Below are 17,729 nucleotides of genomic sequence, written 5' to 3'. Positions count from 1 at the left end.
CTGAGGTCAACTGTAGTTCAATGTTGATATACTTGTGTGGTTGCCCGGATGTCTGTAACGCTATGTGAACGGAAAAATGATAATAAAGGCTTGTTTTGTAGCGATTTGTTAACTTCGATCTGAAAGTACCTATGTTGGTAAAACAACATACCTGCTTGTCTTGCTCTTGATTAGCTGTAACAACAAGCACACATCTAATGAGTTCTCAAGTCATATGAAAAAATCAAAGGAGCAGTGTTTCAAAAGATGAAACACCCTACCTTATCTTCGTTGTTGCTCTTCGTCTAAAAATTCAAAGAAAATGCCACTCTGTTATTACCGCGTTAAAGCTTGACTTTCCTAGTACAAGGAAATCTGTCTATAACGGAATGTACCTGTCATGTCGAAAATACTGGCCGTCACGAAAAACCGCTGCCCTGTGAATATCCGATCGGCTTGGTCCAGGAAGTAAACTCCATTTGAACTAAGCCTTCTCCACACGCTTACACGATTTTAGTAACAAAAGACGGACTTGCTCTTTAGAAAACGCTCAGTGTGGTAATCACTGTGAGCGCCATATTGGAATGGTTACTCTGTTAGTAAAACCTGCTCTAGTTTGAGCACTATATGTTTTGGCCTTCCAAACGGAATGAGGTTATATTTAAATAATTACTAACGTCGCGTATATGAATTTTGATGATTTCATGATGTCTTGCAAACTTATGTCAGGCTTCAGAGTTATCTAACACGATTATTGTGTTTATATCCAGATAGGTTGGAAATAGGATATTGTCACAATTGTATGCACTTATTTAGGGTCACCGTTTGCGCGGATAGGTGTTATGATAATTAGTGTCTGTGTGCAGTGTTGCATGTTGACACAAGCCTCAATGAGACATATTGTTCATTAATCTTCAATAAAATAAACCATGTGATGACATTCTCTCTATGCAATGGTTATGATAAACAAACATTTACATGATTACTGTTCAGATATTTCATGCATTAAGTTCATTACTTAGGGTGTGTTAACCATTGTCTAGGCAATTTAGTCATGAGAACATGATGACAGATGGTACTAATATCAAATCATTTAACCTGCAAATATCAGTTCACGCAAACCATGATTAAACGTATCCTTCACTAATCTCCACTTCAATGAACAAAGTAATTACATTTTGCCTATGTATCTATTGTAATTAACACGCATTACATGATTAGAATTTAAACATTATATGCACAATGTTCATTACTTCAAATGTTTTTTGAGGAGCCAATAATAGATAATGCTAGTGTCAAATCATAAAACCTACAGATAACATGCCAGATCGTATTTGTCATTAAGGCCTGTTGGTACCAAGGTCCTTAGATACTTAATCCAAAATAGTTCTCGTTGCATCAACCTCTGGTGGTTATCTATACCTTGTTGAATTTGTACTTGTTCAATAATGAAAAACCTTAATTGTGAAATTGTATGTCTTTCTTCTCTCCAATGCAACACCAATGGTGAGGTCAAATTCTCATTGCGGATACGACTTTTATGTTCCTTTATACGTGTTTTTACTTTGCGTTCCGTCTTACCGATGTACATCTTGCCACATGGACATTTAATGGCATACACAACATTTTTTGTATTGCAATCACTCTAGTGTTTTAGATGTATAAGTTTGCCAGTTGTGGGATGTGTGCATGTATTGCCTGTGATCACATTGTTACAATTTGTACAGTTAAGGCATCTGGTTGTGCCCTTGTTGTTGGTCGGTGCTATAGGTTGTTGTTTCCGTTTAAGTCTTTCCCTTAAGTTTGGACCTCGCGTATATGCATGTAGAGGAAGTTCTTTGAAAATACCATGAAAATCTGGTTCCAGAGATAAAAGTTCCCATCTCTTATTTACAATTTTTTTGATCCTTGTGCATAAGGTTGTGTATTTTGTTACAAATACCATCCTGTTCTGTGTTGCTTTCTTGCTTTGTTTCAACAGATCCAATCTATTCATTTGTTGGACCCTGTTTAATTGTACTGCTAGTACATCCGCTGAATATCCTCTATCTTTATACTTTTGTATTTGATTCTCCAGTGTAGTTTGGCATATTTGTTCATTAGAGCATATTCGTTTAATCCGAATGAACTGGGATACTGGTAGGTTCCTGATAAGGTTTTTAGGATGAAAGCTTGTATATTCAAGTGCACTGTTCCGATCTGTGGGTTTAGTGTACAATGATGTTTCAAATCCATTGACTGTTTTGGTGATTCTAACGTCTAAGTAATCGATGGTGTCCTTGCTTATTTTGTATGTAAATTGAATTCTGGCATCAATGTGGTTTAATTTGTTGATTAGTTGTTCAAGAGTTGCTGGGGTGTCATCCCAAATTAAAAAGATGTCGTCGATGAATCGACTATACATTTTCACGTGTGTCCATTCTCTCAATGACATCAAATTGTTTGCTTCATACTGGGCCATAAAGGTATTCACGTACGCAGGAGCCCCTGCAAAGCCCATGGCTGTTCCATTCAATTGTGCATAAAACTCATCTTTCCATATGAAGTGACTGTTGTGTAGACAGAATTTCAATAACTGTAGCACAAAAATCTTTTTGGTGGTAGGTAACTCTTCCATTTTGAGCAATGCCCATTCAGTTGATTCCAATCCTGCTTGATGGGGTATAGAGGTGTAAAGTGCCACCACATCTATGGTGCACATGATCCAATGTTCTTGGTACCCTTCTTCTATCCACTTTAATTTATTCAGAAAATCTGTCGTATCCCGTATATAGGATCCCCATTGCTGGACAAATTGTTGTAGATAATAATCAATGTATTTGCCGAGGGGGTCAAAGATTGACCCGCATCCCGACACTATAGGTCTGAATGGTGGATTTATAGGGTGTTTGTGGATCTTTGGGATCATGTACAGTGTTGGTCGTCTAGGATTCTTTTGTGTTAGATACATTGATGTTTGCTCGTCTATCCATTCATTCTCTCTAGCTGTTTGTAGAATGGTATTTAGCATTTGTTGCAATGTTGTCGTGGGATCTGCTGGTAGTTTAAAGTAAATATTCTGATCGGCCACATGTTCATTGACTTTATATTCGTAGAAAGTTGTGTCCATTAAAACTAGGGCACCGCCCTTGTCTGCCGGTTGTATCGTGATAGTTGCATTATTTGCCAAATTATTGATGATATTTAATTCTGTTTTGGTCAAATTATTGTGGTAAGTTCTTTTGTAGTTTAATTCTTGCAAGTCTTTTTTGACCATTACCTCAAATGTGTCCAACATCTTATGTGATACTGGTGCTTGAAACACACTTTTGGGTTTAAATGTTCTCTCAGTTGTGTGCTCACTCTGATCTGTGGGTTCCACCACGTTTTCAAAGTAATGTCTAAGTTTTAATGTTCTCATAAATCTGAAGAACGCTCCTTCAGTCTCCATTTCATTAGTTGCCACTGTGGGTACGAATGTGAGACCTTTATTTAATGTTTTCGTTTGTTGTTTAGTTAATGTCATAGATGATATATTAATGATTAAATCACAGTTCGTCCGCTCCTCAATTCTTTTCCGGACGTTTCCTCGCCTTGTTTTCCTCTTGTTGCTGGTGTTTCTATTTGTGGCGTAGGCGGTTGTCCTTGAGTTTGTTCCTGTGACAAAAAAGCCACCTCTCTGCTAGTAGTTGCTTGATTATTTGCCTCAGTGGATAGTATAACGCCTTCTTGTGTTGCTGTAACTGGTCCTCTACGTATGGATGTTTCTCTGTCAGTTACTAAGCTTTCCTCTGAAGAGCGGGTAGATGGTGGTGTTTTTTTGGGGATAAATTGACGTCGGGCATAGATGTCTGCCCATGTATAAACTTCATTCAGTTTATAATCTATTGTGTCGCGTTTATATTTACGCAATTTGCCCTCCTGTAACTCTTTTTCATATTTGTCCAATTTGATGTTGATGTTATCCAAACTAATTTTCCAAGTGTCCACTTCCATTCTGGCCTCCAGTTCTGATTTAAGTGTATAGATCTCTTCTTCCAATTCACGAATTGTTTTGGCTAATTCCTCGATTATAAGTAGTATAAGGTCCAAGGAACATTTGTTCAGTATACTAAACCATTTATCCATGAACTTCGAGTTTAGGTTGAAGCGAAATAACATAGGTTTTATTGATAAGCGTAACCCTCTTGGTATCCGTTTTGCTCGATGATATTGTATGAGCGTAGAGGCGTGCATCCTTTGGTTCAGTTGGCGTCGTGTCAGATACTCCAGTTGTTTGAGTTGTTGGCTTATTGAGCCCCCATGAACATCCATGTTTTTCACTTCTTTGATTAGGGAATAAATTTTGTCCGCAAGGACACCATCGATTACTTAGACGTTAGAATCACCAAAACAGTCAATGGATTTGAAACATCATTGTACAATAAACCCACAGATCGGAACAGTGCACTTGAATATACACGCTTTCATCCTAAAAACCTTATCAGGAACCTACCAGTATCCCAGTTCATTCGGATTAAACGAATATGCTCTAATGAACAAATATGCCAAACTACACTGGAGAATCAAATACAAAAGTATAAAGATAGAGGATATTCAGCGGATGTACTAGCAGTACAATTAAACAGGGTCCAACAAATGAATAGATTGGATCTGTTGAAACAAAGCAAGAAAGCAACACAGAACAGGATGGTATTTGTAACAAAATACACAACCTTATCCACAAGGATCAAAAAAATTGTAAATAAGAGATGGGAACTTTTATCTCTGGAACCAGATTTTCATGGTATTTTCAAAGAACTTCCTCTACATGCATATACACGAGGTCCAAACTTAAGGGAAAGACTTAAACGGAAACAACAACCTATAGCACCGACCAACAACAAGGGCACAACCAGATGCCTTAACTGTACAAATTGTAACAATGTGATCACAGGCAATACATGCACACATCCCACAACTGGCAAACTTATACATCTAAAACACTCGAGTGATTGCAATACAAAAAATGTTGTGTATGCCATTAAATGTCCATGTGGCAAGATGTACATCGGTAAGACGGAACGCAAAGTAAAAACACGTATAACGGAACATAAAAGTCGTATCCGCAATGAGAATTTGACCTCACCATTGGTGTTGCATTGGAGAGAAGAAAGACATACAATTTCACAATTAAGGTTTTTCATTATTGAACAAGTACAAATTCAACAAGGTATAGATAACCACCAGAGGTTGATGCAACGAGAACTATTTTGGATTAAGAATCTAAGGACCTTGGTACCAACAGGCCTTAATGACAAATACGATCTGGCATGTTATCTGTAGGTTTTATGATTTGACACTAGCATTATCTATTATTGGCTCCTCAAAAAACATTTGAAGTAATGAACATTGTGCATATAATGTTTAAATTCTAATCATGTAATGCTTGTTAATTACAATAGATACATAGGCAAAATGTAATTACTTTGTTCATTGAAGTGGAGATTAGTGAAGGATACGTTTAATCATGGTTTGCGTGAACTGATATTTGCAGGTTAAATGATTTGATATTAGTACCATCTGTATCATGTTCTCATGACTAAATTGCCTAGACAATGGTTAACACACCCTAAGTAATGAACTTAATGCATGAAATATCTGAACAGTAATCATGTAAATATTTGTTTATCATAACCATTGCATAGAGAGAATGTCATCACATGGTTTATTTTATTGAAGATTAATGAACAATATGTCTCATTGAGGCTTGTGTCAACATGCAACACTGCACACAGACACTAATTATCATAACACCTATCCGCGCAAACGGTGACCTTAAATAAGTGCATAAAATTGTGACAATATCCTATTTCCAACCTATCTGGATATAAACACAATAATCGTGTTAGATAACTCTGAAGCCTGACATAAGTTTGCAAGTTTGCAAGACATCATGAAATCATCAAAATTCATATACGCGAGGTTAGTAATTATTTAAATATAACCTCATTCCGTTTGGAAGGCCAAAACATATAGTGCTCAAACTAGAGCAGGTTTTACTAACAGAGTAACCATTCCAATATGGCGCGCACAGTGATTACCACACTGAGCGTTTTCTATAGAGCGAGTCCGTCTTTTGTTACTAAAATCGTGTAAGCGTGTGGAGAAGGCTTAGTTCAAATGGAGTTTACTTCCTGGACCAAACCGATCGGATATTCACAGGGCAGCGGTTTTTCGTGACGGCCAGTATTTTCGACATGACAGGTACATTCCGTTATAGACAGATTTCCTTGTACTAGGAAAGTCAAGCTTTAACGCGGTAATAACAGAGTGGCATTTTCTTTGAATTTTTAGACGAAGAGCAACAACGAAGATAAGGTAGGGTGTTTCATCTTTTGAAACACTGCTCCTTTGATTTTTTCATATGACTTGAGAACTCATTAGATGTGTGCTTGTTGTTACAGCTAATCAAGAGCAAGACAAGCAGGTATGTTGTTTTACCAACATAGGTACTTTCAGATCGAAGTTAACAAATCGCTACAAAACAAGCCTTTATTATCATTTTTCCGTTCACATAGCGTTACATTCATCCGGGCAAACACACAAGTATATCAACATTGAACTACAGTTGACCTCAGGTACGCCATTTATTAAATACATAAGAATACCCCCATGATCAACCATATACTAGACTCTCACATTGAGTACTTTTTCATTTTTTTCAGAGTTTCCCCTGATGAAGGCACCACCCGGGTGCCGAAATGCATTGGGCCTATCGATAAATGTTTGAAAAAGAAATGTCATGTTTATAATTTCAATGTAACAACGATTTACATGTATTGTAGATACGTATGGAAATTGTTATGAATAATGCAAATAACAAATGCCAAGAAGCATAATAGAAAAGTTGAAAATAAATGTGAAAATAAGTGCAAATACGAAGTGTAAAGAGTGGTGGTAAATATTTAAGTTATTCAGGTGCGGAGCACCAAGTGAACAGTGCATGATTAGGTGAGCTAAAACCCACCATAACCATGATCCTGGAAATTTGGCACAGACATGGGAGATTATTATATCCGCTTGGCGCACCACTTGCACATTAATGGAAAGGAAATGCTTTCTGTTCCTGTATATGTGCTCACGTGCCTGTGGTGGAACCAGGGCAACATTTGTGCAGTCAATGGTGCCAACAACATTAGGGATGTGGGAGAGGTCATAAAAACCACCATTCACAGCTGCCAATACATTTCGCCAGGGAAAATGGATGTAGCTGTCCTTGTAGGTTATCATAGCGGACAGGACATCACGTAGCACCATGCTGAACATTAGTTGAGACATCCCACCTGCTCTGGCCACCGTGTACTGGAACAAACCAGTTGCAAAGAAATGCAAGGCCGCCATCACCTTACATGTTGGTGTCAAAGCAGTCAGATAGGTTCTGAAGCCTCAGATGGGGCTCCAACTGACCACATAGGTCTTGAAGGGTAGGTCGATCCAAACAGAATTTACATATGATGTCCTCATCCTCCATGTCTCCAAACAATGTGAATGGATGATGCACATTTGGTCGCCTCCTAGATAAGATGAGAGGGGACATATGTCAATTTAATTCCCCTATGAGATGTGTCCAACATCTTATGTTTTGACTGACACAGCGCCAACAATGACTGGCCTGAAACTACAGCTTACAGCACAAGTCACATCCAGAGACACCTTGATCTAAAGTACTTTCACACATGTTCGGTATGTACATAGTGAATACCCAAAAACAGATTCAGACTATGTGAATGCCAAATGACATATTCCAACAGCTTGTGTCACCAGCCCTAAAAGTAGTTGACACAGCACATGTCTGAAACAGCAACACTGCTGGCTTCTAGGTAGCTGCTGTACCTGCCACACCTTCTTGCGTGATTCGGACTGGGCACACATTAACAACACAATGAGCACAGTGTGTGCATAAAGATCAAGTCTCAACATGAGTTCAGCAATCTACACAGTGAAAGAGGCACATTATGTGGTCAGTCCATCATTACTGCGGGATGCTTAGCCATCTCACATATTAACATGTTTACATATTTGAGAGTCCATCACACAACAGATCTGTGTACATGCACAACAACATCATAAGTCACATGTGAGGGAGTACATGCCAATGCATGTAATCCTGTGCACTGACACGGCATGTGTAGTCATCAGTGAGTTAAATGTCACACTAGCATTGAACTTAACTATCTGGTGGCATGATTCATAGTAAGTGTCTACTGTTCAATGCTGACATCTGGCCAATGCCATTGCTACAGCATGATGTGTCCATAGGTGCCGAAAGCGTGCACCACCACGGCTATCATGATCATTGGCACCAATTTAAAGATGCCAAATTGTGGTAGCGACCGCCTGGCCCCTGCGGTGTGACATTGCCCATGCCCATTCAGCCAATGTGACCCACGATCGCGGTAGTGAAACACACATTTGAATCCCGTCGTAGGTGTGCTCCGCCACCACAATCACAGTCATTAACACCAATTTAAAGATGCCAATTCATGGTAACAACCGTCTGGCCCCTGCTGTGTGACACCGCCAATGCCCCTTCAGCCAATGTGAACCACGATCGCGGTAGTGAAACACACATTTGAATCCTGCGGTAGGCGTGCTCTGCCACCGCAATCACAGTCATTGGCATCAATTTAAAGATGCTAATTTGCAAGAGCAACCGCCTGGCCCCTGCGGTGTGACACCACCAATACCCATGCCCCTTCAGGCAATGTGAATTGCGATCGCGGTAGTGAAATACACTTTTGAAAATCGTGATAGGCATGCTCCGCCACTACAGGCCGTCATTGGATACAATTCAAAGATGCACGATTGTGGTACCGACCGCCTGGGCCACACGGTGTGACACCACCAATGCCCATGCCCTTTCAGCCAATGGGAACCGCAATTGCGGTAGTGAAAAACACTTTTTAAAATCGCGGTAGGCGTGCACCCCCACCGCGGGGCCGGTCATTGGCTACATTTGAAAAAAGCTGACCTGGCACACCAATTGCAGCATCTGAGTACCACTGAAACAACCCCAGGTGGCTATATATGTCTGGGAGGGAGCCACGCATTTCCACTGCATCCCAACAATGCTGCATGACATTCTTCAACACCAGCTGCTGCTGTTCTTGTCTCCTGGACCCAGTGATGGCGAGAACTGAGAACATCAGGGCCCATCCCAGAGGAGCTGGAGGTCCTGGTGGACGAGGTGCTTTCACAGTATGGGAGGCTATATGGTGCTCCTGATGTACTGGTTAGTGTTGCAGAGTGAATGTTTGAGAGTGCAAAGAGTGCACACATGAAGTTGCTCTGCTGTAGTGCCTGTGAGTGCAAGTTTGTGTGCCTAGCATGCTGACTTCATGTCAATGGGGTGTGTAGACTTATTGACACAGATCCATGGCTGCATTTAAGGATGGGAGGAACATGCTGTGTTTTTGCAGCCATACAGTAACACTGCTGGTTTGGACAGTGGAAGTCAGAACAAACATTGCCTGTGCTAATGGATGTCAGAGTCCATAAGGTTTTCACATGCTCATTTGAGACATTACAAATGTGTTTCGACCAGAGGGTACTGAAGGATGTGTGTTCAATATTTCATGGATATGTAAGCATTCTGCACAAGATTGAAATGCCTTGGGTGACATTCTTGGTGGAAATTCACCTATGACACACCAGATTAATGTACTTCGGAAACATCCTCCTTCCACAGTTTTCATTATGTGTGCTGAGTCACATGTGTAGGCACTGTTTGCTATCTCGTATTGTACATACATGTGAATGTTCTGATGGCCCACGTTTAACTTCAGTGTGAGTCCCCCTGGCCTGCACAGATACTGCCCAATTTGACAAGGACCATCAGTTAATGGACTGAGTGAAACATATGTGTTGTCTGCCACCCTATTTCTCAATGAGCTATCTGTTCTTCACTAGATAGACTGTACTATGTCATCTGTGACATCATAGAATGCCTGGGTGACTCTCTGGCTCACAGTGTTTCTCTCTACCTGACTGTGGCAGTTGGTTAACTCAGGTTGAGCTGCTAACAGCTGGCTCCTGGTGGGGTTTTACTTCTGTACTTATTATCTTGACTCATCTATCTTACTTGGAAGGAACTTACAATAAAGGATCTTAACTTACACAGTGGACTGTGCATCATCCTTTACTACAATTTGGCGACGATTTTAACTGGATGAACCTACGCGTAAATTAAGGACAAAGGCCAACTAAGGAATTAAGCAACTTTAAGAGTAGGAATTTTTGACATCAAGAACTAGTAAAACTTCAAACTGATACTTAAGGTAATGCCCAGCTGACCCCACCAGTGTCCTGTTCCACCTGGACAGCCTGCACCCTGGGCATGTGTTTTTTTACTTTGATGTCTGCTGTCAACCTGCGTGAGATTTGTTCTGCTACTTCAGCAAGTTGTCTGGACTGACTGTCTACAAATCTGATAATTTTTTATGTGCAGAAAACCATTTGGCAGCGTTTTCCTCTGTAAAAAAAAAAAAAACAACAGTGACATTGACATCTTGTCCTTCAGTTCTGCCAGTGTGTTTGCCAGTGAGCCCGTTGTTGTCCTGCTACTGTCTGCGAGTCTACAACTTTGGAACAAACTCAAGAGTGTCTGCAGAAGCGGCGATTTTGGTGAGCTAATGCGCTTATGTGTTCAGCATTACTCTGTGACTGGTAGTACTTTGCCAGCCGTCGCTGTGTTTTTCGAAACTTTAGACACATACAGCGCCTCCGGTCTGCCGAGGCATGTCTTTGAAGAGGTTGCACTGGCATACGCACAGCGCCTCCGGTCTGCCGAGGCGTGTCTTTTGAGGAGGCTGGACAGGGTTACATACAGCGCCTCCGGTCTGCCGAGGCGTGTCTTTCGGGAGGCTGGACTGTGTTTTGCCGGTGAGTGTGTGGGCAATTGTATTTACTATTTTCTGCACTCATGGTGCATTTGACTTCATGGCAGTTGAACCGCCACATTTTAAACGTGTCACGAGCTCTGCCGCGCACACATTCTCGAGACATACAGTCTTACCTGTCTTGTGATGCCATCATCATCTTCTCCTCTGTGACGCTTTCTGTGACGCTTTCTTCTTTGCCTGCTACGACGCAACATTGGACAGCAAGTCTTTTCCGCGAACCATCCGGCGCGGACGTGACAGTGTGCCGCCATTTTGATTTTGGCCACGGTTTGTTTTATTTCCTTAGAAACGCTTCAGATTACCGGACGTGTTTGGTGTGCTTTCCTTGCTCGCACTAGCAATCGCAGTGAAGAAGTTGTTGCAAACGTGGTGCTGTCTGCTTCCTGGAAAGCATGGTTGGTGCTACATTTTCTTCACGTTTTGGGCAATTTGAGTGTCTGGTTGAACATGACATCTATCAGTAAGGTAGAGAGCAACACAACGGAGCTTTTGACTTTCCAAATTGACTCTCTGAGATATCGTTTCTATGGCAATATTCGGCGACAACTGTGGAGAGCTGAGTACGAAGACCCCGGGTGAGAGACCGCTCACCGGAGCTCAAGTCTTGTGTTTATTTATTCATTTACTTTTAAAGTGCTAGGCTTCTAAATGCATGTTTTGGGTGGGCGTGTGTTTGGCATGGTCTCTTCTTCTGGCAACTGCTTGGAGCGTTTTGTGTATTTGCGGCCAGGTCGAGTTTCTTTTCACCTTTGTGGTTATTCTGTGTTTTAAGGGAAATTTGTGGTGTTTCAAAGGAAAACGTATGCAGTTGTTGTGTTTGCATCGAACTACAGCATGAGTTTCACCTGTACTGTGTGTTGTACTTACATTTTTAACCCTACGGTGTACCCTCCTTTGGGGAAGTTGTGTGCTTGTGGGTAGTCTATGCCCATTTTTGTTTCCTAGGGTGATGTTGAACCTTGCTGTACCCTGCGTTGGTGATGTTGTAGTGTTGGGTTTCAAGGGAGAGTAATGCATCCTGTTTGTACTCTTGTTTGGTGATGCTGTAGTGTTTGTGGGTAGTCAATGCCCCATTCAGGTTCTCAGGGTTGGTATCCTGCGGTGTACCCTACTAAGGGGAGGTTGTGTGTTTGTGGGTAGTCAATGCCCATTTATATTATTTTTTTGGGGGAGATTGTGTGTTTGCGGGTAGTCCATGCACCATGTAGTGGTGTTTGCGGGTAGTCCATGCCCCATGTAGTGGTGTTTGTGGGTAGTCCAAGCCCCATTTTTGTTCCCAGGTTTATTATCCTGTGGTGTACCCTATTTATGGGAGGTTGTGGTTTTTTTAATCTCAGAGTTTCTACTCTGCGCTGTCTCCTGCTTTTGGTGGAGTCTGTTGGCCCACGTTTAACAGAACTATGTTCTGGTCTAACTCTACCTTCTTGTAACTCGTGGCCAGGGTTTTTATGTTGGTAAGACTTTGTGCTGTGAATTTATCATATCTTTAGTGTCAGCACGTCTTTATCAGGGGAAGCTCTAGTTCTTTGAAAATATTGTTTTTCTTTGGTGAATTTTTGTGAAAGGGGTTTGCTCTCTTTAGTCTTGAGTGTATTTTACCCCTATTGTGTCTCTCTCTAGCGTCTCTGTCTACACTCACTTTTGTTCTAGGGTGTTTACCCTGTGGTGTACCCATGTGTGTGGGGAGGTTTTGAGTGTGACCACTTAGCTTAGCTGCTTTGGTTCGTTAAGGGAGGGGGATGAGGCATATTTACTTTTCTTTGTTCACATTTCTGATAATGATACCTCATGCTAATGTTATCTTTGAACATCTCATTTGGTTCATTCTTGTACTTTTCTGCTGATGTTGCATTTGAGGTATTTTGCCTATTGTGTTCTCTGTTCTATTCCTGTTCCATAAGGGAAGAGGATGTGTAGTAAATGTCCTCTCCACTGTTCTTTGCTAGCAGCTCAACCAGAGTTAACCAACTGCCACAGTCAGGTAGAGAGAGAAACTGTGAGCCAGAGAGTCACCCAGGCATTCTATGATGTCACAGATGACATAGTACAGTCTATCTAGTGAAGAACAGTGGAGAGGACATTTACTATAGATTGCACAAGACAGACCTTGTGAGAAGGGTGTGAGAATGTAAGATCATGTCCCTAAATGTGACCTCCATGACACAGTGAGCCATTCACAGACCAAGGACATTGAGGGTGTGTAGTGTTGGACACAGTGAGTCTGCCCCGACACATCATTTCCAATGTGATGTATGTCTTTCTCCCTCACATACTGCATACTGCATCACAGATGAGGGCCTTCTTCACATTGCTTTCTGTGCTGGCATTCTGCATGTGTATGAGATGGCCAGGTACTGTGTATATCCTCAGATCAGCATGCATTTCTATGCGATTATCTGATGCAAATGTACTATGTGTCATGCTGTATGGCCTCTGCTCAACATTTCTTTATAGCTGTGCTAAGTTTTTGCATGCTCCTGTACTGAGACACAGTGGTAAATAACACAGTGTCACTGAATCTTCCTCTTCTTGTCTCCCATGCCTGCAGCTGAAAGTCCACTAGCATAAGGCCTTATAGAGGTCCATTGCACGTAAGATGTGGGCTCTGGGTGTCTCTAACCGACGGCACACACACTGTCACAAGAGGTGGGATGACATCTGCCAGTTGAGCAAAAACATGGCAGAGAGGACGCTCCCTCGGACTTGAAGGTTGGAGCACAGGAGCATTACACCACTAATGGCCTGCATCTTAGCAGTGACACAGCCAGAGGTGGATGAACGTTTGAGGGCCCATCAGCAGCAAGTTGGGGTGAGTATTCCACGAAGGGTGACTTTGGGTGTGAGTGACTACATGAATCCCAACCCTGAGCCAGTGCGGAGCTCTGTGATGTTTCTAGTGTTATGCAATGGCTTGTAAGTGGCCTCTGTGTTGAGTGCAGCTGTCATGCATTTTCGCTACATGTACTTTCTCATGTGTTTAATATAATGGCCCTTTGTGGAAAAGTAAATTCACGCCATGTTCTGTGTCCCTACGCCTCATCCATCATATGTTATGTGTGCATGACCAATATGCATATGTTATTCCCCATGTCCGATTAATGACGCAATTACAGTTGTGTCCACCTCTGGTATGTCATTTTCCCGTCCTCGTGAATACTACGAATATCAGGCCTATGTAAAGTTATGTTACCACGTTTCCCAGTGTGCACGTTATTCCATTATAAAGTTATCTTTCGCGACTGCTACGCGTCATGCCTTCTGCTCCACCCATTGCTACGCCTACTGCAATGTAATGCTATGTGTTCGCGCTATGTATATATGCCTGTGTTTTGTTATTGAATGTTAGCGCGCTCATCCCAGACCTAGCCCCAGCAGCTGCTGGGCCTCTTTTCCCCTGTTGGGCCCCAGTTGTCCTGCTGGGCCCTGTCATTCTGTTCCTATGCAGGTTGTCCTGATCCTGTCCTTATGCTGTAATAAACCTGCAGAAACTCCTACTACCTCGAATCTTGACTCTTATTTTATTGAGCTATCTGTTATGCTATCAAAAATAGGGTATTATTTATTTATTTACCACACCTTGACAATGCAAGATGAAATGTGGCCTTATGACATCTGCTGCATTATGGGTGTCATATACATCACTGGGCAGTGAACAGCAGTGTGCAACACCGTAGTGTGCTTTCGTCGATGTGTGCAGTGCCTGACTTGGAAATTGGGAGACCTACACATCTGACACCAATGTGCAACAGTCGTTATGCTTCAAAGCACAACATGGTGGACATCAGTAGCTCATGGCCATTGTAAAAGGAAATTTTGGAGTCAGTATCTTTGTTGTCCCCTTAAAGTGACTCCATATGTGACTGAGACAACATGTTGTGATGTATATATATCTCACCTACAGGCACATAGGAATGCTTACAGAGATAAGTATGTTAGGTTACAAGGAGGCACGGGGCAGCTATTTGGCTGTGTGAACTTGACACAGGTCGTTAATGTCAAGTATGCATGTTTCTATGCATCTTCTGAGTTTTGCATCAAGTTTGCACATGCAGACTGCACAGGGTAGTGTGCAACATGGGGGTATCATATTCTAGTTTTGTGCTTTGCTTGCATATGATGTTTGTGAGTATGGCAATATACTGAACCTACGTCTCTGTCTATTGCAGCATCTACCGAGGGCACAGAAGGACAGGGGATGGACACTAGTGGTGAAGCATCTGGCATGCCTGCTACACATGAGCTCACTGACACTGATGTGACCAGCGACTCGGAGGGGGACAGGAGTGCCCTGGAAGAATAACGCCCAGAAAACCAACCTCATCATCTGACTCCACCGGTGACTCCTCGATGTTGGCGGGCACAGGGAGCGGGACATCTGTCTCTTCTTCCACCACACATTGTCCAGTGCCCACCTTCCTGGCTACTACCACTAGCTCTGTCCATGCCTGCAGCTCTAAGAAGGGTAGAGTGTCCTTCCCCCAGGCACTGCTGTCCCTGGCCCTGTCTCCCCTGCTGCCCTCAGTGTGGAGCCGGTGGACATTTTGTGCCAGCTGTGTGTGGGTCAGACTACTCTCCTGAATGCCTTCCAGGATCATAACAAGAAGCGAGCACAGGTAGTTGCCCTCATGGAGGGCATTCGTTCTGACGTGGGAGGGCTACACAAAACTCTCCAGTCTTTGTCCTACACAGTGACAGCAGCCATTCAACTGTCACAGGCTCAAAGTCAAGCTCCAGTCCCTTCAGCAACCACCCTGCCAGTGGGAACATCGGACCAGAGTGACCACACACCACAGTCCTCAGGCTCCAAGTACTCCACACGCAGCACACAACAGCAGCACTGCAAGCGGCCCAGAGCACAGACAACATTCCCAAAAGAAAAAACAGGCACACAGGAGCGCAAAGGCAAAATCTCTTCATGTGACACTCAGGGGCATCAGGCAAAGAAGCAGGCCTCAGGCTCACATTCATCCAAATCACCCCTATCCAGGGGCACTCCCATCCCCACACCTACTCCCAAAGACAAACAAACCGTTGCCCTGCCTTCTGTGAAGCTGGTGCCTGCAAAGAGTCAGCACAAACAACTCTCTAAGGCAGATTCACCCACAACGTCAACTCCCACCCACACCTCTGTGAAGCTGGGACAGGAGAGCAATGTGGGGGGTTTACCTGGTCAACAGGGGATTGGGGGAAAAGGCAAGGCCAGCCCAAGCGTACCACCAGATTCAGCAAATCCCCACAGGGAGAGCCACCTGCACCCGATACACCTTTGGTGGTGAGTGAAGCTGTTGTGCCCGCACCACTTCCCACTTCTACCAAGACAATTCTTGCCTATCGAGTCCCCAAGAAGTGTAGACTCAGCCTTCCACATTCACCCTTACACACTGTGTCTCACAGCAGCATGTCTCCGCCTACCTGTGCCATCATGCTACCTGGTCCAAGCAGCCCTCTGGCTCCCACAGCCACAGCCATGTGAGCCTCTACCTCAGCTGGTTCTCTCTCTCCAAGGTCCAGTCCTTCAACTGGCCCCGACAAACAGCCACCTCCCAGTTCAACTGACAGCTAAGTCTGAGGCAAAGTCCCCCTCCCAACCCCATCTCTCCCACAGCGGTGCCTGGACTGCCCATTTGTATCTCAGGAGCTGTGGTGATTCCCATGACAGTGTACGGTGTTACCCAGTCCCTGTGCAGTTTCTCACACACACATGTACATACTTTGAACTATGGACTGGCCAACCAATGGCCTTGCTGTTTGTCACTTTGGATGCCCATTCCCTGTGCAGTTTCTCGTGCACACATGTCAATACTTTGAACTATAGACTGGCCAATGGCCTTGCTGTTTGTCACTTTGGATGCCCATCCCCTGTGCAGTTTCTCGTGCACACATGTCAATACTTTGAACTATAGACTGGCCAATGGCCTTGCTGTTTGTCACTTTGGATGCCCATCCCCTGTGCAGTTTCTCATGCCCACATGTGCATGCTTTGAATTGGTACTGGCCAATGGCCTTGCTGTTTTTATACTTTTGATGCCTATCTGGGTAATATGTAATAAAGACAGTTACTCCTGTTGTCTGCTTTGTCAATGCCCTTGCTTTGTATGCCACTTTGACATTGTCAATTGCTTGTTTTACTTTTTCAGAGTTTGCCAGAGGTGACATGCACTTTAGTTCTTGTTGACTCTGAGGCTTGAGAGTGCAATGATGGTTGTTTGTGATGAAATACTGTTATCCTAATCATTCTATGGTCTGGCTTGCTAAACTGTACAAATTTCATGTTAGGATGCAATACCAGAACAGAGGTAAATTCCATCCATATGATTACTTGTGGGCTGGCCAGGTTCCATCATATCTGTGTGATCTTTCTTGATGTGTGAACAGCAGTGTTGATGTGTGGTCATCTTGAGTAGGCCTGTCTTCCTAGTCACATGGGTACATTTGAATATGTGAACAGAGTGGTCATACATGTGAATGGGCTGTCATTGTCAGTTGTGTTGATGTGTGTGTGCCCCTGCAATGCCAAATGCACACATGTATGATCCAGGTAATGAGTTTCTGTTTGTTTCAATTGTCTGCCATGTGCTTCAGATTGTGGGCACAGGTAGGAAATGTAGGCTGGGCACTGTGCAGTGTGTTGGTGTGTCTTTGCACTCCTTGGGGACACCTACTTGTTGTTGCTGCCAGTTGTGAGTATGCAGAGTGTGTGACTGCCAAGTCATTGTTGTGTTTTGTTGATTAGCCATGTGTCTTGTTACTGTTTGTGCTCACTGTGCTGACCTGCTCAGCCACACTGACATTATGTGTGAGTTTTCTCATGCAATGCTGTCACTGGAC

This window comes from Lissotriton helveticus, chromosome 3_1, assembly GCF_964261635.1.
Source record: "Lissotriton helveticus chromosome 3_1, aLisHel1.1, whole genome shotgun sequence".
NCBI lineage: Eukaryota > Metazoa > Chordata > Amphibia > Caudata > Salamandridae > Lissotriton > Lissotriton helveticus.
This window is presented reverse-complemented; position numbering follows the sequence as displayed.